The sequence below is a fragment of the Bubalus bubalis genome, chromosome 3 (genome assembly GCF_019923935.1).
Source record: "Bubalus bubalis isolate 160015118507 breed Murrah chromosome 3, NDDB_SH_1, whole genome shotgun sequence".
Lineage (NCBI taxonomy): Eukaryota > Metazoa > Chordata > Mammalia > Artiodactyla > Bovidae > Bubalus > Bubalus bubalis.
This window is the reverse complement of record NC_059159.1, coordinates 19,766,512-19,790,573: the sequence shown is the minus strand read 5'-3', so window position 1 is coordinate 19,790,573 and position 24,062 is coordinate 19,766,512. Positions and strand designations below refer to the sequence as shown.

At 50.3% G+C, this 24,062-nt stretch overlaps 4 non-coding genes across 4 annotated transcripts; 1 reads left to right on the top strand and 3 right to left on the bottom strand.

The window, feature by feature from the left end:
• Window positions 1–3,862: 3,862 nt before the first annotated feature.
• On the bottom strand, window positions 3,863–4,052 carry LOC123332996. Its single transcript, XR_006550224.2, has one exon. It is a non-coding gene; the product is annotated as a U2 spliceosomal RNA (small nuclear RNA).
• Window positions 4,053–8,272: 4,220 nt separating this feature from the next.
• On the bottom strand, window positions 8,273–8,462 carry LOC112584178. Its single transcript, XR_003108518.3, has one exon. It is a non-coding gene; the product is annotated as a U2 spliceosomal RNA (small nuclear RNA).
• Window positions 8,463–13,326: 4,864 nt separating this feature from the next.
• Window positions 13,327–13,433, top strand: LOC112584040. Its single transcript, XR_003108399.1, has one exon. It is a non-coding gene; the product is annotated as a U6 spliceosomal RNA (small nuclear RNA).
• Window positions 13,434–17,185: 3,752 nt separating this feature from the next.
• LOC112584180 lies at window positions 17,186–17,376 on the bottom strand. Its single transcript, XR_003108520.2, has one exon. It is a non-coding gene; the product is annotated as a U2 spliceosomal RNA (small nuclear RNA).
• Window positions 17,377–24,062: the final 6,686 nt, after the last annotated feature.

The window sequence follows — 24,062 nt, the reverse complement described above, 5'->3', positions numbered from 1 at the left end:
CAGGCTTGTGGGAATCATAGCTCCCCCAACCAGGGATCGAACCTTCCCCCTCTGCGTTGGAAGGCAAAGTCTTAACCACCGGACCACCGGGGAAGTCCCTTGAGTTGCTTTTACGAGGCATTTCTCTAGGTTTCCTTTGGCCGATCATTTGGATTCATTTGGTTCACAGGCCATATTTGGTATATCTCAGGGTCCTTCCATAGGTGTGCATGCATCTCTTAGCCATACTGGATTCTACCCAAGAGGCCTGTGGGTAGCCTAGCGTTAGTTAGCATCACTCCCCTTTGACCTCCAAGGAGCCTCTCTGTGCCTGTGTGGTCAGGGAGGTCTCCTGACTTCCAGAAAGAGAAAGGTGTGGTCTGGGCGCTCGCCCAGCCCGCTCGCCCTCAGTGCCCTGCCCTTCTCCTCTTGGAGCTTTTGGTCAATAGAGAATGCATCTCCAACTGCTTTACCCTGGGGTGGGGGTGGGGAGCGGCAGGTACCTCCCGCCTCACCATGGCCCTACGGTGGTGGTGCCTGGTGCCCGGGACCCAAGCACGATCTCAACGAGAGCCCTGGACACCACCCCACCACCCCCCCACCCCCGCCCACAGTAGGTCTGGAAGGGAAAATTTTCCTTCCCTGTGAGGAAAGACCTTTGCAGGGAGGACGACATTGGCCTGTAATTTGTTTGGTCGGGCCCAGCCAGTCTTAGGGCTACCTGAAGAAACCTGAGTTCAATCGCCTACGCCTACGTCGGAGGGCGTGTCCAAGCTATTCTCTTGCGCGGCCACCGCGGGTGGTATTTCTACCGGAGAATGGTCACCGTCCAACTAACCGTCGGTTGGGGTCAATGTGAGGGGCGGAGGGCGCGTGAGTGAACCAGGCATATCTAGGAAACGGTCCAGGGTAGAACCAATTCTGACTCTGCGTTGGACTTTAACCTTGGGTTTTTGTTGCTTTTGTTATTATCATCGTACACAATGGCCTGCCCCCAGAGAACCGTGCCCCTCTGCCCGACTGTCAAAAGTGTCTTTGGTCGGCTCACAGGAGGGCTGATCTGACCCTACCCACCTGTGTGCACGACTCTACCAAAGAAGAGATCCACATATCCCACCCCCCCCCAACGCGGGCCATCCCAGGAGATGCTTTTGCAAGACTGATGGCCCCTTTTAGTTTATTCCTCTCCGCCTCTCCCTCTCTCCTCAGCCTTTTTCGTACTTTGCTTCCTCATCGCTTCCCTCTCTCTGGTTCCATGAGAGAACCTGGCCTCTAGACCCCAATAAGACGGTTATTGTGAGGCATTAGTCTGCCGTCCTCTCTGGGACCAACTGGAGTCGGTACCAGAAACAAACGGCAGCAAATATGGGAGATCTGGCAGATAACCGAGTTTCAGGAGATATGGAGGAGCTTGGGAGACAGAAGAGATGGGTGCGAGGCACGAGAGAGGAGGATGGAGCCTGATGAGACTCACCCTGATCGCTTCAGACCTGAGTGTCAGGGCTTCCAAAATCTCTGTTGCCTGTGAGTTTAGGACAGCGCCTTCTGTACAAAGCACACAGGAGAAGACCAAAAGTTCAGACAGGAACAACTCACTCCTATGGCACCATAGAAAAGACCGTTCCAGAAACCAGTCTGCAGATTAAAAAAAAAAAACAACAAGGGGCGGATGGGGGGGGGGTGGTGGTGGGGGGGGGGAGCTTCCTAAATGAAACCTAAAGGTTAAAGAATCAAACGATTGACTCTTTAGAAAAGACCTCACGCTGGGAAAGATCGAAGGCAGAAGGAGAAAGGGAGGCTAGAAGATGAGATAGATGGTTGGATGGCATCAGCCATACGAGTTTGAGCAAGCTCTGGGAGTTAGTGATGAACAGGGAAGTGTCGCGGTCCGGGCGCAGGTTGGAAAAGAATTTCCAGACATGAGACAAAATGAGAGGGAAATAACATTTATTAGAATGGGAGAACAGTGGGCCGGCTCAAGAGAGAACCGACGTTGAGCAGGAGTCCACAGTCCACTTTTATACCCAAGGTACACTGCCGGGAGCCGGCATATTGCATATTGAGTGCATATTGCATATTGAGTGCAGCACTTTCCACAGCATCATCTTTCAGGATCTGGAATAGCTCAACTGGAATTCTATCACTGCCGGGAGCCAGCGTGAGGAACTCCGCCCATGACAAAGGTCATGAGGAAGGAGGCTCGGCATACGCAAAGGCGGGATCGAGCCTCAGGAGTCCCCCTGGAAATTCTCGAGCATCTACCCCCCAAACCAGAGACTGCCTACTTTCTGCTTTGTGCTTTCACCTACACCTCTGACTTTATGGGGGCTGTCCCCCACTACCTCTCTCTGAAAAAAAGAGTTAGCTTACAGCTCCAGTTAATAATTCCTGGGTGTGACAGTGTTTCAACCTACAAACTCCTTTGGAAATCCTCTAGCCTGCCTGAATAGGTTTTTCCGGCCACATGTGATTGTTCAGAGCCTCCCAACTGTGAGAGGCAGGAGATGTTCTAAACTGCCTAAACACAGATTCCTTTGAGTAGTTAAAAGATTGATTAGAAATTGTATTGGTGAAGGGTTTTTCACTTGTTGGACCAATGTTTGCTGCTAAGTCTCCATACTCCTTACCTACTGTGTCCTTGGCAGTGTATTGATTGATATAATGGGTGTATAGAAATGTAAGTAGTAACCTCAATGTTTGTAACCTTGGACCCTTGAGTTAATTCTTTTCTTGATTGAGCCCACCTCACCTTTGCCCTATAGGAATGCAGCTTTGTCCAGTGCTTTTTGGAGGCTGGTGCCTGACTTTGGAATAATCACCTTTAGAGAAAAATAAGTTTCTTAAATGTTAACAGGCCTCCTGGCCAGAAGATGATGTCAATCACCTGAACTTTTGCATATGATAAGTTTGAAAGCCTGGCTTCGATTAGAACCAGGAACTGCTGTCCTTGCATGACTCCACCCCTTCCCCCATTATCCTCTATGCGTAACTTAAGGTATAAAAATTACTTTGGAAAACAAAGTGCGGGCCTTGTTCACTGAAACTTGGTCTCCTCATGTCACGCTCTCTCTCAAATTCTGGCTGAGTCTCCATCCGGAGCGCGAACCCGCCATGCTTGCTAATTATGCCTGGGCTTCTAAGATCCGACCCGGGAGGCCTCAGTGTCTCCTCTCCTTCGGGAGAACGGAAGGACGCCTGCGGCTACGTAAGGTGGTGCAAACTTCTTGTCTTGAAGTTTTATTGGTCTCCCGCATAACCAAGCTACTCAGCCTCTTTTCTCCACTGAATTTCCTACTGAGCTATCCTCATTCTATTATTCTTTATATCCTTAATTAACGTTTAATTAAGCAGTTGCTTCCTGACCCTCGCCTACGCCGTCTCTCCTTCGAATACCCTGGATCAGCTGGGGCTGGACCCCGGCAGTACAGAGAGTGGGATAGGGGTCTTGCGGGTCATTTGCTGATTGCATGAAGCACATACACTGGGTTGGAGGCAACAGTAAGGCAAATATCTTCTCCCTATGCGGTAGGAGGGGAGACAGGTTATACTGCTCCACGGGACCTGAAATCCATTCACGGTTACAACATGGGGGAAGGAAAGGCCGATAATGGTCTGGTTTTTCTGTTCCTGCATTCCAAGAAGACTCTCGTAGGTTTTATCTGCTCTTTCGCCCTTGGGTCACCACAGGAAATAGACAGGGAAAAGCCAAGGCACAACTAAGCAATTGAATCAAACTGAAAGAATCAAAATCAGCCTAAAAGAAAACAAAACAAAGACAGGGGAAAAGCCACACAAACCCCACAGCCCAAGTGAAAAACACAAAAGAGAAGAGAAATCTTCCGAGGAGAAGGCCAGAAAAGAAACAAGCCTACCATTTGGGGGTGCCGGGTTTTGTCCTCAGAGAGAGTGCGCCATTCCTGGGAAGTGCTGCAACACAGAGCAGGCTCCGATGCCAACTGCTTGCTCCAAAAACTCACTTAACAGTATTGTTCCCAGATAGAGGAGGTATCAGATGTTAAGCCGGTAAAGAACAGATACTACACTCGATCTCAGCCAAAAGGCGGAGAAGCAATGGTGCTCTTTCGGGTGGCAGCCACCATCCTCCCCTCCTCTCCATTCAGCTCACCGTGAGCAACCTACCCGTCAGTCGTCAGTCAACATTCCTGGCTCTCTAGCCCATGTCCGCTCCAGACCAGTGAAACAACTTGTTCTCCACATTCTGGTCAATTCTACATCTCTTCTGGCTCCCTGGCCCCATCCTTCCCGGGACAATGACTCACTATGTGCATGACCCACCCTCCTCCACCCTGAGGGCGCGGCCAGCATCCTCAGGCTCTGCCCATGCACCATAGGTGCCAGCTCCGGTCCGAAGGCAGGTGGACTGTGCTTGGGGCGCGGGAGCTGCAGGACAAGAACGGTCCGGGTGCTCCCGAAGCCCGAAGTGAGCCCGGGGTCGTGGCTGTGCATCCGGGGGAGCCGCGTGAGCCCCAGGCCGCCAGACACCAGACTCCTCCCCACGGTCCTGGCCAGGCTCCTTAACTGAGACCCTGGGACGGTAGCTCAGCTGGTAAAGAATCTGCCTCCAATTCAGGCGACCCCAATTCGATTCCTGGGTCGGGAAGATCCCCGGTAGAAGGGATAGGCTACCCGCTCCAGTACTGTTGGGCTTCCCTGGTGTGAAATCTGCCTGCAGGGGATCTGTGGGAGACCTGGAGCCCATTCCTGGGTAGGGAAGATCCCTGCAGAAGGGAAACGGCTACCCACCCCAGTATTCTTGCTGGAGAATTCCACGGACGGAGGAGCCTGGTAGACTACAGTCCATGGATGGCAAAGAGTCGGACACGACTGAGCGACTTTCACATCACCAGGCGGGCGCTCTTGTCTTTTCTCCATTCTCCGCAAAGCCCCTAGAGAGCTGCAGGGTCTGTGAGACTAGCACAGTGGGCCCTCCCCCTGACCGACTCTCTAGTTCTGTCAGACCTGAGGGGAAAGACCCCCCACCCCCCGCCCCGGGGACTGCCCCGCAGGACAGCCACCTGGCAGTCACTGCCCTGCATTCTTTGCTGTGATCACACCACTTGGATACTGGACACCCTAGAGAGGATTGACGCTGTTATCATCCTCGTTTCACTGTCGTGATCAACGAGACCAGAGAGGCTAAGAAACTTGCCCTGGGTCACACGGCTAGCAGGCAGCTGACCTGCGGGGTTGACCACTGTGTCCCAAGACCCCGCCCGGTCCTGGAGCACAGGCCCCGCTCACTGATGGTGCCTCCGAGGGGGAAGCCACCAGAGAGGAAGGCGACTTTGGAGGGGCGCAGGGTTGCTGGCGACACACGCGCCGGTTTGCTGGCACCAGGCCCACAGCACCAGCGTTTCTATAAGGGTGGGTGGCACCTGGGGTCACGGCCTCACCTGACCCTGCCTCGGCTCATGGCTCCGTGACTCCCTGCCGTCCTGGGTTTTCCCTCTCTCCTGTGGGAGGGAAAGGGGGGCGGGGGGGGGGGGGGGCGGGGAGTGATCTGTTTCACACCTTCTCAGGGAACCCTAATAACCTGCCAGCCAGATTAGCTCGAGGGCCCCTCTGGACGTGCCTGGCAGGAGTCAGCCCTCAACTAGCAAACACTAGGGAGAAACAGTGACTTTGCCAGACACTTCTCTGAGCCGTCATCTCCTGGTGGGAATCTCGGTTCTAAGAAAACCTAACGTGGGCCCGTTTTCAGCCATCCCCCTCCCTTCTGCCACCAGAGGCGCCCCTCTGTGCCCCAAGATGGTTTTGAGTTTGTGAGTATCTAGCACCAGAGAGACATATCATATACAAATACACACACACACACACACACACGTAAATATGGGACATGTTTTTTTAACTCCGCTTAACCACAACCCCACTTGCTCCAGGCCTTCCTTATCCCTCTCCGCCCTCCACCCCAACCCTCGTCTCACACCCCGCTTAGCCAAAACTGTTCTTATTGTTCAGTGCCAAGTCGTGTCAACTCTTCCTTGACCCCATGGACTGCAGCACACCAGTCCCTGTCTCTGTCCCTCACCATCTCCCAGAGATTTTCCAAGGTCATGTCCAGTGAATCGGTGATGCCACCCAACCCTCTCATCCTCTGTCACCCTCTACTCCTTCTGCCTTCAATCTCTCCCAGCATCAGGATCTTTCCAAGGAGTCAGCTCTTCGCATCGGGTGGCCATAGTATCAGAGCTTCAGCTTCAGCACCAGTCCTTCAAGGAGAATTCAGGGTTGACTTCCTTTAAGGTGGACTGGTTTGATCTCCTTGCAGTCCAAGGGACGCTCAGGAGTCTTCTCCTGCACCACAGTTCCAGAGCATCAGTTCTTCGGCCTCTGCCTTCCTTATGGTCCAGCTCTCACACCCGTACATGACTACTGGAAAGACCACAGCCTTGATTATACGGACGTCTGTTGACCAAGTGATGTCTTTGCTTTTTAACACACTGTCTAGGTTTGTCATAGCTTTCCTGCTAAGAAGCAATCGTCTTCTGATTTCCTGGCTGCAGTCACCATCCTCAGTGATTTTAGAGCCCAAGAAGAGGAAATCTGTCACTGCTTCCCCATTTTCCCTTTCTATTTGCCAGGAAGTGATGGGACCAGATGTCATGATTCTTAGTGTTGTTTTCTTTCGTTCTTTCTTTTTTAACACTGAGGTGTTTTTCTTCCAAATTATTTATGGATTTATTTTTGGCTGCACTGGGTCCTTGTTGACACATGCAGGCTTTCTCTAGTTGCGAGCGCGGGCTACCCTCTACTTGTGGCTTATGGGCTCTAGAGTGCGGGCTCAGTAGTTGTGCCACAGGGGCTTAGTTGCCCCATGGCCTGTGGCATCTTCCTGGATCAGGGATTGAACACATGTCCCCTGCATTGGCAAGCAGATTCTTAACCTCTGGGCCACCAAGGAAGTCCAATGTTGAGTTTTAAGCCGGCTCTTTCCCTCTCTTCTTTCACCCGCAGCAAGAGGCTCTTTAGTTTCTCGTCCCTTTCTGCCATTAGAGTGGTATCATCCGCAGATCTGAGGTTGTTGATATTTCTCCCGGCGATCTTGGCTCCAGCTTGTGACTCATCCAGCCCGGCATTTCGCATGATGTGCCCCGCGTAAAAGTTAAATAGACAGGGTGACAAGAAACAGCCTGGTCGGACTCCTTTCTCAAGTTTGAACCAGTCACTTGTTTCGTGGAAGGTTATAACTGTTGCTTCTTGACCCGCATACAGGTTTCTCAGGAGACAGGTAAGATGGTCTGGTATTCCCATCTCTTTGAGAGTTTTCCAGTTTGTTATGACCCACACAGTCAAAGGCTTGAGCCGACTCAATGAAACAGAGGTAGAGGTATTTCTGGTTTCCCTTGCTTTCTCTAGGATCCGCGAATGTTGGCGATTTGATCTCTGGTTCCTCTGCATTTTCTAAACTCAGCTTAAACATCTGGAAGTTCTCAGTTCACGGACTCCTGAAGCCTAGCTTGGAGGATTTTTGAGCATAACCTTACGAGCACGAGAGATGAGTGCAATTGTCCCCTGGTGCCTGGGCAGATTCCCACAGCAGCTGCTCTTCCCACCACACTATCCGGTGCACTTAGATCAGCGCCCAGCACCTAGATCTTGGTCGCATGCCAGAGTCAATGGGAAAGGACAAAAGAAGACAATATGGGGAAGTCGTTCTGGTTTACCACGTGATTTGAACTTTGTGCTGACCCGAACAGCCTGCCTTGTGTATCCAAAAGACACAGTGGCTCTTACTTTAGGCCCTCTTCTCTTCTAAGTAATAATAACTCCAAGTAATAATACAACTTCTTCAGTGGCACTGGCCTCGGTCAGTCAGTCCACCTGTATAAATGAAATCCCAATACAACCAACACACAGACTGAGTTTAAAGCCCATCATTTAACCTAGACTCCAAGTGGATCTCGGTGCCTTTAAGCGGGAACTGCCTGAAGTCAGAAAGCATGAATACAGGAATAATCTTAAGAGATATCAGAGAAGGCAGGTGGGTAGAGACAGAAGATCTCATTCCTGAGTCTGAAGGCAGGGTAGAAGGACCTGCACTTAACGAGGTTATGAAACAGAGACCCTCTTAAAGAAGTGGATACAGCAAGCGAGGTTTAAGCCACAGTTTGGCGCTTTACCCTCATTGAACGTACTCACTTACGCTGCTCTCACAGATTGTCAGGATCGCTTGCAAAGCATGTAGACAAACCTGAAACACTTCCTGCGATAGCCAAATCCTTTACAAGAAAGGGCCGGTTTCTACCTTTGGGTACATCAATAAGGGTCCCCGAGGGGGTGCACCGTTCCTGGAGGTACTGCAATACCAGGGTCGATGCGTGGAGTGGACGGAGCAAGCTCCTATTCCAACTCCTTGCTCCAAAAATCCATTAATATATTGTCCTCGGATAGAGGACGTATCAGATATAAACTGATAAGAACAGATACTACACTTGATCTTAGCCAAAAGGCCGAGAAGCGATACCGGGGTCACCCGCCGTCGCGGTCACCGTCCTGCTGTCGTGCATGTTGCACTCAGAGTGACCCGGGTCCCCGCTCACTCCAGGTCTCCCTTCCTTTGCCTCGTTGACAGTGCTCTGGCGGCATTACACCAGACTCTCGAGCAGAAGTTGTGTTCTCCACATTGTAAAAGAGAAACCCCGCATCTGCCCTGGCTTTGTGGTTCTCGGGCGGAAGAGCCGTCTCAAATCTGCATGCCCCGCCCTCTGTCGCCGAGACGGCGCGGCTCCGGCGGGACCGCAGCGCCCTGGGGACGGCCTCGGGGCGGCGGCAGGGAAGCTCCTCCTTGGTGCTAGTGGAGAGGAGAGACCCGACCGGAGGGGGTGCGGGGTGGCCGGCGAGAGGGACCCGTGCGACGAGCTGTTGGCCGAGAGTTTTCCTGAAGACAAGGTCGCAAGACTCACTCGCCAGAAACGCCCGGACTGCAGTGTGGTACACAGGCCTCCGCCTGCGGAGAGAGGGGCTCCGTAGGGTCGGGTGTGTGGAGGGGGCTTCCCGGCCAGGCGGAAGGCGGATGGCCCACAGAGGGGAAGGGAGGGGGCGGGTGGATGCGGAGGGCGGGGCCGGGCCGCGGGAGGGGGTTCACTCCAACTCCAGCGCCCTTGGCTTTCGGTGCTTCTACGAACCAAACCGATCCCGGGCCTCCTACCGAAAGCTCCCTCCGCCTAGGACCTCCTTTCCCTGCTCCTCGTCCTCAGCTGTGGGGCTCGCTGGTGGCTCAGGTTGTCAAGAATCCGCCTGCAAGACAGGAAACCTGGGTTCAGACTCCTGGGTCGGAAGATCCCCTGGAGGAGGAAATTGCAACCCATTCCGGTATTTTTGCCTAGGAAATCCAGTGGACAGGGGATCCTGGCGGGTCACAGGATCCCGAAGAGTCGGATGCTACTTAGAGACTGAAAACAAAAAGAAACATTCTGTTGATCTGAGTTGTCACAGCCACGAGCCACATGCAGCCAGGGAACGCTGGGCAGGTGGTTCCTCCGAATTCAGAGGTACCACTGAATCCAGAGGTACCAAGAATTCAAAGGTTTCCACTTTCAAGTGGGAAACACACATGGGATTTCAAAGACTTAGTATTAAAAATCGTAACATATCTCTGTAATGCTGATATTAACTACATATTGAAATATTTTGTGGTATCTGTTTGTAGGCGGGGAGGGGAGGGTGTGTGCCCGAGGGTTTGCAAGAACCCTGAGGAGGGATGGGGGTGGAAACTTCCCTGCCTCGTCATTGAAAGCATGGAGCTCTAACCACGGACCACCAGAGAATGTCTGAGATATCTTGAGTTAAAGAGCATGTTAAACTTAATTTCACTCACTTCTCTTATTTTTTATATGCCTAAGAATATTTGCATTTACCGGCAGGAGGGAATACCCTGGTGGTCCAGTGGTTATGCCTGAGCGCTTTCAGTGTGGGAGACTGCATTCCATCCTTGGTTGGAGAACTGGGATCCCAAAAGTCACACAGTGTGGCCAAATTAAAAAAAAAAACAACAAAAAAAACAAACCAGTTATGTTGTGTGCCTCACATATTTCTTGAAAGCACTGTTACAGATGGAAGTGCTGAGAGGCTAAGCATCTTGCCTAATGTGAAAGAAGTTAGGATTTGCATTCAAGCATCCTGCTAACCACTGGGGCCTCAGGAGTTTCAAACCAGGAGTCCTGCTATTTTAATTGTGAATGATAAGAATGCCTCTCTGATGAGGGTACTTGTGAAGCTACACGAGGAAATGCAGCACATTGGAATGTCTTAATGAGTATATCCTGGGGAAAGTCACTTCTTGCCTGTACAATAGAAATGATTCCATTTGAAGTCTTGCAAACTATCTACACCTACTCACCCTGAGCCTCCTGTTTCACATCCCCACTCTCCCTGGTCTTGTATTTCTGCTGGCTGCCAAGTGGCTTTGACACCCATGATGCTCACGTGGCATAGATACACGTGTAGATATGGACGCGGACACACAGAATGTAGGTATAGTCACAAATATACAGTCATTAGTGCTGTATTGCCTTTCACCTTGATGGGAATCCTTTTCTTCGCTGGTCTATTCTCAGCACCTATGGTAGTGCTCTGAATATACTTGATTTGTGATGAATCAATTGATGTGTTGAGTGACAGGATGAGGGTCCAATGAGACAATGTATACCGTGCTTAGGCTGGGTCTGACAAAGTCTTCAAGTTTCTGAATCAGAAATTTTGAAAGGAGGCCCCAGCTCTGTGTTTATCAAGTCCTCCAGATGATTCTGACAAACTCCCAAATTTGAGCATGCAACCATTCGTGTGGGTCAGACAACATGGGTGACTTGACAGAAATCTATGAAATCAAGAAGCCGAATCAGGGACTTCTCGGTGGTCCAGTGGTTAAGTATCCGCCTCCCCGTGCAGGGGACACAGATTGATTCCCGGTCTAAAACTGAGATTCCCCCACGCATCGAGGCAACTAAGGCAACATATTTGCTCTGAGGGCTCTGGAGCCCGTATGTCACAACTAAGACCCAAAACAGCCAGAGAGTAAATACACGTTTAAAAAGCTGAATCAAACATGTAAGGTCTCTGGGGATTGGCCCCTGTTGCGAAAGCTCTAAAGAGTCCCTCAGCTCGGATAACTGGCCGACAGCGAGTTCCCTGCACAGCGTGGGTCTGGCTCTCTCCCCTCAACTCACCTCTGTCTCTCTCTGGTGGGCTTGTTCCTCCCCGCTCGCAGTTGTTGGCGGTTGCTCCCATGGCCCTGTCACCCTCTTGGGGCTCTGACTGCTGTTCCTTCCTGATCACCCAGTGCCCCTCTTGATGCCAAGGTCTCCCCAGGTGCCACTGTCCTGTGAAGATGGATGCTGGAATCTGTCCCCGGGTGGATCTGTCTCCTAAGAGGCCACAACCTGCTTCAACTGCCTCTTCACAACCTTCTCCATCCTCCAGCCTCCTCCCGCCTCTGCCTTCCCGGCACCAGCTATTAGGCCCTCAGGAAAAGCATAAGAAATGTCACTGAAATCAAATTTCCTGCTCAGAAAATGTTCATTTACATCTCATCTCACCTCTCCAAAAAACACTCGAGAGGGGTGGTTTTTCCATTCCCAACCTCAAACCGTAGTGAACGTCTGGTCTGAAAAGGAGACTCCAGGGGAATTCCCTGGAAGTTCAGTGGTTAGGACTCCATGCTTTCACTGCCAAAGGTACCGGTAGGGGATCTAACATCCCACAAGCTGGGTGGCATGGCCAGAAAAAGAAACAAACAAAAAACCTCAGAAGAAGGGGAAGGAACCTGTCCAACACCACACCACTTTGCTTCAGAATTAGGCAGTGAGAGACTCATCCACCAGGGGGCAGCATCTGCTCCTTTTCCGCCCTCCTGGGCTCTGGGACTTGGTTTTGGAGGAGTTGCCTCTGAATGGGCCCCTTCCCCTCAGTTTTTCTTTCACATTCATTCTAAGTAGTAGGCTGTGTTTTCCCCATTTTATTCCTTCTTTTCTTGGCCTTGGCATCTTATTTCCCAAACCAGGGATGTAACCTGTGTCCTGTACAGTGGAAGAACAGAATTCTAAGCCTGGACCACGGGGGAACTCCCTCTCCAGTGTATTCTTGAGGAAGCAAAGAGGGAATTTGAAATTCATGTCTTTGTCATTCCCTGGCGGAAGCCGATCTTGGATCTCGTCTCCCCTCCCGTCCCTCCTCCTGCAGACTCCTCTCCTCCCTTCAGTTGTGCACTCAGCAGGTCCTTGGTTGGGATGCAGCGGAGACAAGGATGTCCTCAGCTGCTTCCTAGGTGAGCCTCACCCATCCTGTACCCTCCCCTACTCCAGAGCCTGGGTTGTCCTGGGGAAAGCGACCTGGAATCATCTAAGCCCCACATTACATACTGAGGAAACCAAGGCTCCAAGGGGGGAGGTGGCTTTTCCAAGCCAGTTCACTTGTCAGGACAAGACTCATGATGACTCTCAGCCCAGGGTTCAGCCCACCAGGCCTTGAGGGGGGCCTCTCTCTCCAGGGTCATCCCTTCATGGCCTCTGTTTTTCTCCTCTAAGAAATCCCTCTTCCCCAGTAAAGGTCTGAGGGTTCAGTAGTACCCAGACCTTGCCTGGAAGTACCGGGTTTTTAGGTATCCCTCCAAACCCCCAAGGTGTCAGGGACCGCAGACCAGGAAACTCCTGGCTAAGGCTGGGTGCTTGGTTCCCACACTCAAGGAAACCCTTGAGTATATTTAGTCAATCCACCATGTAGTCATGAATCATGGAGGATTTCCTGATTGCCTGCTGTGTGGCAGGCACAGTGCTGGGCACTGCGGAGCTGTGGCTGAGAAGAACCAGCTTCTGGACTCAGCACTTAGTCTGGTGGGGAGAGAGCTCTGAGGAAGACCCTCCACTCAGCAGCTAGAATCTGACCCAGGTCAGGGGGCCAATGGAAGGAAGTAGGTAGGTCCCAGCGAGTCTGTCCTTCTGTCTGGAATGCTACCTTGCCTCCTGGCCACTTAAACTTGCCTCTGATGTCACCATTGTAGAGGCCTTCCTGAGCACCCCCTCCTCCATGTAAAGTAGTTCTCCCCCCAGTCACTGTCCAGAACATTCCCCTGTTTTATTTTCCTCAATGGCTTGTGTCACTATCTGAAATGACCCTCTTGAGTCACTGTCTGCCTCTCCCTACTTCTCAGTATAATGTTCACTCTATGAGGGCAGGTCCTGATCCATTTCACTGAGGCTTTCAACCTGGCAGGCACTCCATCCATGAATGCTCAAAGTAAGAATGTTTGAATGTTCTCTCTAGGAAATCCTCCAGTGCACTCTGTCCTGGGCTGTGATCTTGTGGACAAGGGCTGCAGAAATGAGGCTGCCAGTGCTTGCTTCAGCAGCACATATACTAAAATTGGAAGGATACAGAGAAGATTAGCATGGCCCCTGCGCAAGGATGACACGCAAATTCGTGAAGCGTTCCATATGTTTAGGACATGGAAGCAACCTAGATGCCCATCAGCAGATGAATGGATAAGAAAGCTGTGGTACATATACACAATGGAGTATTACTCAGCCATTAAAAAGAATACATTTGAATCAGTTCTAATGAGGTGGATGAAACTGGAACCTATTATACAGAGTGAAGTAAGCCAGAAAGAAAAGCACCAATACAGTATACTAACGCATATATATGGAATTTAGAAGATGGTAACAATAACCTTGTGTACGAGACAGCAAAAGAGACACTGATGTATAGATCAGTCTTATGGACTCTGTGGGAGAGGGAGAGGGTGGGGAGATTTGGGAGAATGGCATTGAAACATGTATAATATCATGTATGAAACGAGTCGCCAGTCCAGGTTCGATGCACGATACTGGATGCTTGGGGCTGGTGCACTGGGACGACCCAGAGGGAGGGTATGGGGAGGGAGGAGGGAGGAGGGTTCAGGATGGGGAGCACGGGTATACCTGTGGTGGATTCATTTTGATGTTTGGCAAAACTAATACAATATTGTAAAGTTTAAAAATAAAATAAAATTTAAAAAAAAAAAAAAAAAGAAATGAGGCTGCCAGGAAACAAAATGGTCATTAATGGAGGAAGGTTCCATGGGCTCCAGGCTGGATGTGGAGATGGGGACTGGAATTCCCATTTAAAGGATACTGGACTGGGCCAGTCCCCGGTGTTGCCCTGACAAACTGGGTCCCTTCCTTCACCCCCACTTTGTCCCACCTCGTCCTTGCCATTTGTTTATCAACGCCTTTCCTGGCAAAGGCAAAGGATGAAGGATGGGGGAGAGACTGCCAGTTTCAGGTCTCTTATCTTTAATCAAGTGACAGGTTCCCTCTTGGGTGAGAGGCCCAGGAGATGTAAGAGAGGAGCTGCTGCTGCTGCTGCTGCTGCGTCGCTTCAGTCCTGTCCAACTCTGCGCGACCCCACAGACAGCAGCCCACCAGGCTCCCTCGTCCCTGGGATTCTCCAGGCAAGAACACTGGAGTGGGTTACCATTTCCTTCTCCAACCCATGACAGTGAAAAGTGAAAGTGAAGTTGCTCATTCATGTCTGACTCTTAGCAACCCCATGGACTTCAGGCTACCAGGCTCCTCCGTCCATGGGATTTTCCAGGCAAGAGTACTGGAGTGGGGGTGCCATCGCCTTCTCCGAAGAGAGGAGCTGCTGCTAAGTCACTTCAGTCATGTCCGACTCTGTGCGACCCCATAGACGGCAGCCCACCAGGCTCCCCCGTCCCTGGGGTTCTCCACGCAAGAACACTGGAGTGGGTTGCCGTTTCCTTCTCCAATGCATGAAAGTGAAAAGTGAAAGTGAAGTCGCTCAGTCGTGTCCAACTCTTCGCAACCCCATGGATTGGAGCCCTCCAGGCTCCTCCGCCCATGGGATTTTCCAGGCAAGAGTACTGGAGTGGGGTGCCATTGCCTTCTCCAGAAGACAGGAGCTAGGAAGTTTCAAAGATTGTGAAGGAATCAATACCTGTGAAGACGTGGTCACAGTCCACTTCAGCTAATTTCTAGCTGGGTGACTTTCACAAGTTTCTTAACCTTTCTGTTCTTCAGTTTCTTCTTTTAGGGAAAATACACTTGGGTGGAGCCGAGAATTTTAAAAATTCCTAGAGCTGAGAGTCTTCCCCTGGGGACTCCAGCAAACCCACACTGTTTCAGAGATCTGTTAGGTGTTGGGAGCAGGGCCTTGTCCACAGGATAGAAGAAATAATCCCATATGAAAAAGAAACAAAACTATACTAAAGGATCTGGACAGCTCCGTATTTCAGTGGTTTGAAAGTTAAAGGAAAATTTGCATAATGTTGGTCCATGGATAGAACCCTCACAAGAAACAGTACTCCTAAGTAAACCGCCCCAACAGGACAACAGAAAATCACACGTTGATAAAACAAAACAGAAACCTTCACATGAGACAGGTACCCAGAGCAAAACAAGGAAAACACTGGAAAAGATGTAAGAAGCCTGTTGTTCATACTTGCTCTTTTCCCTGAGAGGGGGGCACTATTCCTGCAGGTACTACCATACCAGGTCAATGGGTGGAGTGGACGGAGTAAGGTTCTATTCCAACTCCCTGCTCCAAACATCCATTTACTACATGTCCTGGCATAGAGGATGTGGTGTTGTTTGGTTGCTAAGTCCTGTCTGACTCTTTGTGACCCGTGGATTGCATCATGCCCAGACTTCCCGGTGCTTCGGTATCTCCTGGAGTTGCTCAAACTCATGTCCATTGATGTGGTGATGCCATCCAACCATCTCATCCTCTGTCTTCCTTCTCCTGCCTTCAATCTTTCCCAGCATCACAGTCTTTTCCAGGGAGTGGGTTCTTCCCACCAGGTGGCCAAAGTATCGGAGCTTCAGCTTCAGCATCAATCTTTCCAAGGACAATTCAGGGTTGATTTCCTTTAAGACGGACTGGTTTCATCTCCTTGTGGTCCAAGGGACTCTCAGGAGTCTTCTCCAGCACCACAGTTCCAAAGTTCTTTGGCCTCTGACATCTTTATAGTCCAGCTCTCACATCCCTAAATGACTACTGGAAAGACCACAGCCTTGACTATAGGGACCACTGTCGATAAAGTGATGTCTTTGCTTTTTAACACGCTGTCTAGGTTGTCATAGCTTTCCTGCCAAGAAGCAATCATCTTCTGATTTCCTGGCTGCAGTCACCATCCTCAGTGATTTTAGAGCCCAAGAAGAGGAAATCTGTCACTGCTTCCACATTTCCCCCGTTCAATTAGCAATGCAGTGATGGACCAGATGTCATGACCTTAGTGTTTTTACTACTGAGGTGTTTTTTTTTTTTAATTAATTATTTATTTTTGGCTGCACTGGGTCTTCATTGATGCTAGAGTCTTCTCTAGTTGCCAGCGGGTGCTACTCTCTAATAGTGGTTTATGGGCTGTGGAGTACAGGCTCAGTAGTTGTGTCCAAGGGGTTTAGTTGCCCCAGGGCATGTGGAATCTTCCTGGACCAGGAATTGAACCAATCCCCTATATTGGCAAGCGGATTCTTAATCACTGGGCTAGGAATGAAGTCCAGTACTGAGTTTTAAGCCCGCTTTTTCACTCTCCTCCTTCACCCTCAGCAAGAGTCATTCCTTCTGGCTTATTCATGATTTGAACTTGTGCTAACCTCAAAAGCCTGCCTTGTGTATCCAAAAGACACAGTGGTCTTACTTTAGGCCCTCTTCTCTTCAGAACTCTAAGGAATAATACAACTCTGTCAGTGGCACTGACCTCTCCTTGTCAGTCAGTCACCTGGATAAACGAAATCCCGGTACAACCGACACACTGAGTGGAAAGCCCGTCATTTTAACCTCGATTCCAGGTGGAATTTGGTGTTTCTGAGCAGGAACTTCTTGAAGACAGAAAACAAAACACAGAAGTAATTATAGAGATCTCAATAGGCGAGGGGGCATAGAAACAGATGTTTCAAGCTAGTATTCTGGTTTTATGCTGAAAATGGCATCAGGAGAGACTGGGGATATCAAGTAGGAGCCTGGACACCAGCTCCTTTTGTAAAGTATAAAGTCAGAAATGAGAGCAGGAAAACCACTTCCCCAAGACTGTAAGGCAGAAAAAGGGGTGATCGTCAGGACAACAGAGGCTTAAGCAAATGCCTCAAACTACACCTGCCAAACTGTAGAAAAACAAGAGACCAAGTTCCAGACCCGGTTGATTCCAGCAAAGAGCCAGTTCTGCCTTTGGGTACTTCCATAAGTGTCCCCAAGGGGGTGCACCGTTCCTGGAGGTACTGCAATACCAGGTCGATGCGTGGAGTGGACGGAGCAAGCTCCTATTCCAACTCCCTGCTCCAAAAATCCATTTAATATATTGTCCTCGGATAGAGGACGTATCAGATATTAAACTGATAAGAACAGATACTACACTTGATCTTAGCCAAAAGGCCGAGAAGCGATACCGGGTCACCGCCCGTCGCTGTCACCGTCCTGCTGTCGTGCATGTTGCACTCAGTGTGACCGGGTCCCCGCTCACTCCAGGTCTCCCTTCCTTTGCCTCGTTGATAGTACTCTGGCGGCACTACACCAGACTCTCGAGCAGAAGTTGTGTTCTCCACATTGTAAAAGAGAAATCCCGCATCTGCCCTGGCTTTGTGGTTCTCGAGCCGAAGAGCCGTCTCGAATCTGCATGCCCCGCCCTCTGTCGCCGAGAAGGCGTGGCTCCGGAGGGACCGCAGAGCCCTGGGGACGGCCTCGGGGCGGCGGCAAGGGAGCTCTTCCTTGGTGCTCAGTTCAGTTCAGTTCAGTCGCTCAGCGTGTCCGACTCTTTGCGACCCCATGAATCACAGCACGCCAGGCCTCCCTGTCCAATACCAACCTCCGAAGTTCACTCAGACTCACGTCCGTCGAGTCAGTGATGCCATCCAGCCATCTCATCCTCTGCCCTCCCCTTCTCCTCCTTCCTTGGTGCTAGTGGAGAGGAGAGACCCGACCGGAGGGGGTGAGGTGTGGCCGGTGAGAGAGACCCGTGCGATGAGCTGTTGGCCGAGAGTTTTGCCGAAGACAAGGTCGCAAGACTCACTCGCTAGAAATGCCCGGACTGCAGTGTGTTACACAGGCCTCCGCCTGCGGAGAGAGGGGCTTCGTAGGGTCGCGTGTGTGGAGGGGGCTTCGCTGCCAGGCGGAAGGCGAATGGCCCACAGTGGGGAAGGGAGGGGGCGTATGGATGCGGAGGGCGAGGCCGGGCTGCGGAAGGGGTTCACTCCAATTCCAGCGCCCTGTCCTTCGGTGCTTCTACGAACCAAACCGATCCCGGGCTTCCTACCGAAAGGTCTCTCCGCCAAGGACCTCGTTTCCCTACCCCTCCTCCTCAGCTGTGGGTCTTGCTGGTGGCTCAGATTGTCAAGAATCAGCCTGCAAGACAGGAATCCTGTTTCGGAAGATCCCCTAGAGGAGGAAATGGAAACCACGACTGTATTCTTGCCTAGGAAATCCCATGGACGCAGGAATCTGGCGGGTCACAAGGTCCCAAACAGTTGGACACTCCTTAGCGACTAAACAACAGGAAATATTCTGTTGATCTGAGTTGTCACAGCCACGAGCCACATGCAGCCAGGGAACTGTGGGCTAGTGGTTTCTCCCAATTCAGACGTACTGAAAGGGGAAAAAACACATGGGGATTTCAAAGACTTAGTATTAAAAATTGTAACATATCTCTGTAATGTTAATATTAATTACATATTGCAATGATGTTTTAGAGATCTGTTTGTGTGTGTGTGTGTGGCGGGGGGTGTGCCCCAGGGTTTGCAAGAACCCTGAGGAGGGATGGGATGGAAACCTCCCTGCCTTGTCATTGAAAGGATAGAGCTCTAATCAGTGACCACTGGAGAATTTTGAGATAAGCTGAGTTAAAGAACATATTAAACTTAATTTCCCCCACTTCTCTTTATTTTTTTAATATGCCTAAGAATGTTTGCATTTACCTGCAGGAGGGAATTCCCTGGTGGTTCAGTGGTTAGGCCTCAGCGCTTTCAGTGCAGGAGTCCAGGTTCCATCCTAGGTTGGAAACCTGGGATCCCAAAAGCCACACGGTGTGGCCAAATTAAAAAAAAAAAACCAGTTATGTGTGTGCTTCACATATTTCTTGAAAGCACTGTTACAGATGGAAGTGATGAGAGGCTAAGCATCTTGCCTAATGTGAAAAGAAGTAAGGATTTGCGTTAGAATCCTGCTAACCACTGGAACTTCAGGGTTTTTAAACTGGTGTCCTGATACTTCCTTTGGGGATGATAAGAATGCCTCTCTGATGAGGGTACTTGTGAAGCTACATGAGGAAACGCAGTACATCAGAATGTCCAAGTGAGTATACCCTGGGGAATGTCACTTCTTGCCTGTAAAATAGAAATGATTCCATTTGAAATCTTGCAAACTATCTATACCTACTCACCCTGAGCCTTCCTATTCACATCTCGCTCTCCCTGGTCTTGTATTTCTGTTGGCTGCCAAGTGGCTTTGACACCCATGATGCTCACGTGGCAGAGATACACGTGTAGATATGGACGCGGACACACAGAATGTAGGTATAGTCACAAATACACAGTCATTAGTGCTGTACTTTCACCTTGATGGGAAACCTTTGGTTTGCTGGTCTATTCCGAGCACCTAGTGCTCTGAATGTACTTGATTTTTGATGAATATGTGTTGAGTGACTGGATGAGGTTCCAATGAGACAATGTATACTGTGCTTAGGCTGGGTCTGACAAAGTCTTCAAATTTCTGAATCAGAAATTTTGAAAGACGGCCCCAGTGTTTATCTGTGTTTTATCTGTGTTTATCAAGTCCTCCAGATGATTCTGACAAGCTCCCAAATTTGAGCATGCACCCATTTGTGTGGGCCAAACAACATGGATGACTTGACAGAAATCTATGAAATCAAGATGCTGACTCAGGGATTTCTCAGTGGTCCAGTGGTTAAGTATGCGCCTCCCCGTGCAGGGGACACAGTTTGATTCCTGGTGCAGAACTAAGATTCCCCCATGCATGGAGGCATGTAAGTCTGAGTGCTCTGGAGCCTGTGTGTCACAACTAAGACCCGAAACAGCCAGAAAGTAAACGCATTTTTAAAAAGCTAAATCAAACATGTAAGGTCTCTGGGGATTGGCCCCTGTTGTGAAAGCTCTAAAGAGTCCCTCAGCTCGGATAACTGGCCGACAGCGAGTTCCCTGCACGGGGGAGCCTGATTCTCGCCCCTCAACTCCTCCCTGTCTCCCTCTCGTGGGCTTGTTCCTCCCCCCTCGCAGTTGTTGGCTATTGTTCCCAGGTCACTGTCACCCTCTTGGGGCTCTGGCTGCTGTTTCTTGCTGATCACCCAACAGCCCTCCTGAGGCCAAGGTCTCCCCAAGTGCCAGTCTCCTGTGCAGATGGATGCTGGAATCTGTCCCCGAGTGGATCTGTCTCCTAAGACACTACAACCTGCTGCAACTGCCTCTTCATAACCCTCTCCACCCTCCAGCCTCCTCCCGCCTCTGCCTTCCCAGCACCAGCTATTAGGCCTTCAGTAAAAGCATAAGAAACGTCACTGAAATCAGATTTCCTGCTCAGAAAATGTTCACTTACACCTGATCAGTATCAGTATCAGTTCAGTCGCTCAGTCGTGAGACTGAGGTCATGCCAGGCCTCCCTGTCCATCACCAACTCCCAGAGACCACCCAAAGCCCTGTCCATTGAGTCAGTGATGCCGTCCAACCATCTCATCCCCTGTCGTCCCCTTCTCCTCCTGCCCTCAATCTTTCCCCAGTATCAAGGTCTTTTCAAATGAGTCAGCCCTTCACATCAGGTGGCCAAAGTACTGGAGTTTCAGCTTCAACATCAGTCCTTCCAATGAACACCCAGGACTGGTTGGATCTCCTTGCAGTCCAAGTGACTCTCAAGAGTCTTCTCCAACACCACAGTTCAAAAGCATCAATTCTTCGGCTCTCAGCTTTCTTTATAGTCCAACTCTCAAATGACTACTGGAGAAATCACAGCCTTGACTGGACGGACGTTTGCTGACAAGTGTCTCTGGTTTTCAATATGCTATCTAGGTTGATCATAACTTTCTTTCCGAGGAGTAAGCGTCTTTTAATTTCATGGCTGGAATCACCATCTGCAGTGATTTGGAGCACAGAAAAATAAAGTCAGCCACTGTTTCCCCATCTATTTGCCATGAAGTGATGGGACCGGATGCCATGATCTAGTTTTCTGAATGTTGAGCTTTAAGCCAACTTTTCACTCTCCTCTTTCACTTTCATCAAGAGGCTCTTTAGTTCTTCTTCACTTTCTGCCATAAGGGTGGTGTCATCTACATATCTGAGGTTATTGATATTTCTCCCGGCAATCTTGATTCCAGCTTGTGCTTCCTCCAGCCCAGCGTTTCTCATGATGTACTCTGCATACAAGTTAAATAAGCAGGGTGACAAGATACAGCCTTGATGTACTCCTTTTCCTATCTGGAACCAGTCTGTTGTTCCATGTCCAGTTCTAACTGTTGCTTCCTGACCTGCATGCATGTTTCTCAAGAGGCAGGTCAGGTGGTCTGGTATTCCCATCTCTTTCAGAACTTTCCACAGTTGACTGTGATCCACACAGTCAAAGGCTTTGGCATAGTCAATAAGCAGGAATAGATGTTTTTCTGGAACTCGCTCGCTTTTTCCATGATCCAGTGGATGTTGGCAATTTGATCTCTCATTCCTCTGCCTTTTCTAAAACCAGCTTAAACATTTGGAAGTTCACGGTTCACGTATTGCTGAAGCCTGGCTTGGAGATCATACATCTGATCATACCTCCACAAAAACCACTTGAAAAGGCTGGCTATTCCATTCCCAACCTCAAACTGTAGGGAAGGTCCTGTCTGAAAAGGAGACTCCAGGGGTTTTCCCTGGCAGTTCAGAGGTTAGAACTCCACGCTTTCACTGCCAAAGGCAAGGGGTCAATACCGGCTAAGGGATCTAAGATCCCACAAGCCCGGTGGCATGGCCAGAGAAAGAAACGAACAAAAAACCCAAGAAGGAGAGAAAGGAACCTGTTCAACTTCACACCACTTTGCTTCAGACTTGGGCAGTGACAGACGGAACCACCAGGGGAAAGCATCTGCCCCTTTTCTGCTCTGGCCCGGGCTCTGGGACTTGGTTTTGGATGAGTTGCGTCCGAATGGGCCCCTGGTGGGAGAAAAGGGTCTCTAAGGGGCCCCTTCCCACAGTTTTTCTTTTCACATTCATTCTAAGTATTAGGTTGTGTTTCCCCCATTTTATTCTTTCTTTTCTTGGCCTTGGCATCTTATTTCCCAAATCAGGAATGTAACCTGTGTCCTGTACAGTGGAAGAACAGAATTCTAACCCTGGACCACTGGGGAATTCCCTCTCCAGTGTATTCTTGAGGAAGCAAAGCGGGAATTTGAAATTCGTGTCTATGTGATTCCCTGGCGGAAGCCGCTCTTGGACCTCGTCTCCCCTCCCATCCCTCCTCCTCCTCCTGTTTTTAGACTCCTCTCCTCCCTTCAGTTGTGCACTCAGACAGGTCCTCGGTTGGGATGCAGTGGAGACAAGGATGTCCTCAGCTGCTTACTAGGAGAGCTCCACCCATCTTGTACCCTCCTTTACTCCAGAGCCTGAGTTGTCCTGGGGAAAGCGACCTGGAATCATCTAAGCCCCTCATTACATGCTGAGGAAACCAAGGCTCCAAGGGGGGAGGTGGCTTTTCCAAGCCAGTTCACTTGTCAGGACGAGACTCATGATGACTCTCAGCCCAGGGTTCAGCCCACCAGGCCTTGAGGGGGGCCTCTCTCTCCAGGCTCATCCCTCCCATGGCCTCTGTTTTCTCCTCTAAGAAATCCCTCTTCCCCAGTAAAGGCCTGAGGGTTCAGTATTACCCAGACCTTGCCTGAAAGTACAGGGTTTTATAGGTATCCCTCCCAACCCCCAAAGTGTCAGGGACCGGAGACCAGGAAACTCCCGGCTAAGGCTGGGTGCTTGGTTCCCACACTCAAGGAGACTCTTGAGTACATTTAGTCAATCCATCATATAGTCATGAATTATGGAGGATTCCCTGATTGCCTGCTGTGTGGCAGGCACAGTGCTGGGCACTACAGAGCTGCGGCTGAGAAGAACCAGCTTCTGGGCTCAGCCCTTAGTCTGGTGGGGAGAGAGCTCTGAGGAAGACCCTCCACTCAGCAGCTGGAATCTGACCCAGGTCAGGGAGCCAATGGGAGGAAGCGGTAGGTTCTAGCTAGTCTGTCCTACTTCTGGAATGTTTCCTTGCCTCCTGGCCACTTAAACTTGCCTCTGATGTCATCATTGGAGAGGCCTTCTTGAGCACCCCTCCCCCATGTAAAGTAGCTCTCCCCCCAGTCACTGTCCAGAACATTTCCCTGTTTTATTTTCCTCGATGGCTTATGTCACTATCTGAAATGACCCTCTAGAGTCATTGTCTGTCTCTCCCTATTTCTTACTATAATGTTCACTCTATGAGGGCAGGTCCTTATCCATTTCACTGAGGCCTTCAACCTGGCAAGCATTCCATCCATGAATCCTCAAAGTAAGAAACGTTTGAATGTTCTCTTTAGGAATCCTCCAATGCACTCTGTCCTGGGCTGTGATCTTGTGGACAAGGTCCTCAGAAATGAGGCTGCAGGGAAACAAAATGGTCATTAATGGAGGAAGGTTCCATGGGCTCCAGGCTGGATGTGGAGATGGGGACTGGAAATCCCATTTAAAGGATACTGGACTGGGCCAGTCCCCGGTGTTGCCCTGACAAACTGGGTCCCTTCCTTCACCCCCACTTTGTCCCACCTCGTCCTTGCCATTTGTTTATCAACGCCTTTCCTGGCAAAGGCAAAGGATGAAGGATGGGGGAGAGCCTGCCAGTTTCAGGTCTCTTATCTTTAATCAAGTGACAGGTTCCCCCTTGGGTGAGAAGTCCAGGAGATGTAAGAGAGGAGCTAGGAAGTTTCAAAGATTGTCGAGGAAACAAGATCTGTGAATCAGATATCGTTCACAGCCCACTTCAGCTAATTTCTAGCCGGGTGACTTTCACAAGTTTCTTAACCTTTCTGTTCTTCAGTTTCTTTTTTTAGAGAAAATACACTTGGGTGGAGCCAAGAATTTAAAAAA